This window comes from Lolium rigidum, chromosome 7 (assembly GCF_022539505.1).
Source record: "Lolium rigidum isolate FL_2022 chromosome 7, APGP_CSIRO_Lrig_0.1, whole genome shotgun sequence".
NCBI classification, from domain to species: Eukaryota; Viridiplantae; Streptophyta; class Magnoliopsida; order Poales; family Poaceae; genus Lolium; species Lolium rigidum.
Window position 1 is genome coordinate 199,338,793 of NC_061514.1, and position 3,089 is coordinate 199,341,881.

A 3,089-nucleotide genomic window follows, 5' to 3' on the forward strand; every position below is an offset into this window, starting at 1 on the left:
CGTGAATGTGTTGCGGTCGAAACCCACCGGCGAGCAGGCGACGGGCAACACCGTAGAGCCGGGAATCTCCCGAGACCGCGGCTGGCCCCGGTCCCTCCGAGCGACGGCCCGCAAAGCCTTCCGCGCACACGTCCGATGCCGATGCAAGGGCGTGCCACCTCGACCTATACCTGGTCGGGAAGGTGTTGGATGATGCCTCGCTTAGTTTCCTGCATGGCATACACGTAAACGTTAAATACGAGCCTCGATCGGCTCTCGAGTTGTCCCGTGAATCGGCTCAAAGAGCCGATCCACCCATGATACGTACGAGGTGTACGATCGGATGGTGGTCCCGCTTGATCAAGATAAAGCTAAAACGACCTACTACGATCTGGGGTTTTCACCGCACAATCGGAACATCCTACTCGTGATCGAGCCTCGCGGCCACGCACGGTGATCGTAAACCGACCCTAGACAAGGCCTAAAAACCAACATGAGGTTGATCCTCGGAACATCCTGTCTAGGGCTAGCAAACTACACCCTACGCGCCACTGGATCCTTCGACCCATTTGTAAGGCCTAACAATGCAGATATTAAACTAATCCTTGAAGAACAAGGAGCAATCATAACGGATCGGATCTACTAAATGATTATCAAGCGGGGTGCCGCCCTTACACCCGTGATAGGCGTAGGGCGGCTAGATGCCTAAGGGTTGCACGACGATAGCATATGATACGAAGAACAATGCTAACCCTAAGACATCTATGATAACTACGTTGCTCGCCATCAAAAAGGCTTCGATACGAGCAACGCATGAACGACGAATAATCGTAGTGCTGCCTAGATCGCAAGATGCGATCTAGGCAGCATGGTGCTTACCCGGAAGAAACCCTCGAGACGGGGGAGTTGGCGATGCGCCGAGATTGGTTTGTGTTGAACGTTGGTTGTTGTTTATTTCATAAACCCTAGATACATATTTATAGTCCGAGGGACTTTCTAATTCAGGCATGCACCTAACCGTGCACGGATAAAACTCTAACTTCTAAATTAAGATGCGATCTACTATAATACAGATACACGGGCAATTTAGCCCAACTTCTTCGCGTCAGGCCGCTTCAGAGATCCTCCACGCGTATATCCTTCAAGCCCATCTCACGTACGGCCCATCTCCTGATTTGGCCAAAATCTGGTGATAACAGCAGTACAGTCCCCAGTTCAGACCAAGCATTAACATAAAAACTCCCATCGGGAGCGTTCAACATGCATTTTACAGACAAAAGGATGTTTGAATTGGCAACAGAGCCGAATTTTAATTAAGCTACTTCAAGCTACGGATGATCTTATTTACAACAAGTCAAATAACAGTTCAAGGGTTCGCCGACGATGAACCGGGGGCAGACTCAGGAACAGGCTCGGCTCGCGCTTCATCCACCAGCTTCAGAAGGCGGTTGGCGCAAGTTATCGCCGACCTTTTGAAAGGCTCAAGGTCGACCAGATGGTTTTCATCATCAACATGCAGTGCCTTAGAAAACTCCTCCAATTCTGACCCCATCCCATGGCCCATAAGCAATTGAAAAGTAAGAACCGCCCCAATCACGCGGCTACGGCGTTTAAGTACCTCCACGGGCTCGGAAGGATCAACGAGGAAAGCATCCGCCAACTCGTCGAGAGTCTTGTCCTGCTTCATCTTCGAGAAGATCATCGAGTATAGCCTCGACAATGCTCCCTTGGTCTTTTGCAGTAGTCCAAGGACCTGGACATTAGACTCAGCGGCAAGTGACAAGGCATCGACTGTGGAGTCCACCCGAAGCTGATGACGACGGCTGACAGTTATATTGGCGGCCTCTGAAAGAAAGATATATCAGTAACCAATAAAGAATCACCAATAAAAAAGCGGGATACCGTGGGTTTTCACCTAATAAATCCTTGACGGATTCGCGGAGGACGCCTTCCTTCTTATCGACTGCGATCGCTGCCGCTCGCCTGGCTTCTTGTTCGTCCTTCATCTGTTGCTTCAGCTTCGACAGCTCTCTCTTCAGCAAGGCATTTTCGTTCTTGACGTCGGAAGCAAACCTGTTGGCTTCTAACACCTGATCAGCCGAGGTCTTGACGCTCTTCCGGAGCTGGGCGTTTTCAGCCTCTAGTCGGGTAAATTGCTCAGCAAAATCTGCCACAGCGTCGACTGTGGCATAAATCGGCTGCGGCAAGGAAGAAGGGAGAATTAGTCGATAAAAATAGAAATTTAGCAAAACAAGGCAACATAAAAACTTACGTGGTCACGAGAAGCCAACGAAGCAGGAGGATCACCGGGAGGAATAACCTTCGACACCGGAATTTTCTCTACAGCCGCCCTGGTAGGAGGCGTTGACTTGGCGGGAGAAGGATCTGACTCCTTAGTCGATCCTGCTCTCTTAGAAGCGAGCTTGGCCCTCTTCGCGAGAGGAACATCGTCATCATCAGAGCTACTTAAGTACAGTGCACAGTTAGCATGCAGGATGACAGGAAATAAACTAACGAGAAAAAGAGTATAGATGCTCACAGGTCCAGATCATCTTCGTCCACAAAGAAACTTGTTGAACTCTTCTTAGCAGGAGGAGGCGAAGCAGCTTCATCGGCATCATTATCTCCTCCTCTAGGACTTGATTCAGCCGATGTGATAAGATCATCATGTACCTGCTTACGATGCCTGCTCCTGAGAAAGGCGTCATCTTCGGCAGCTTCCTCCTCTTGGACGTCGCTATCCTCAAGAACGTGCTGAACATCCTCGGTTCCCTCAGAATCATCATCGTCATCCTCCAGTACCACGCCGCTCTCGGGTGAGGGAGGATAACATTGGGAAACAGTGGGAGCCTGCGGAAGGAGAGAAATTTGTAAGGCACAAATAGGAAAAGAAATAATAACGGAAAACAAGAAGCGGTAAAGTTACCTCGGACGGGAGGTGATCGAGATCATAAGGAGGACGGGCCGATGTCAAGACAATGGTGTCCTTCGCACTAAGGCATGTCAGGCGACGAACTTCGTCTCGAAGCTCATCTGCCGATAGGTCGGCTGAGTTGATCCTTGACTTGTCGTTTTTGCCAGTATAAAGCCACAGCTGGTGAGGCCGGGAC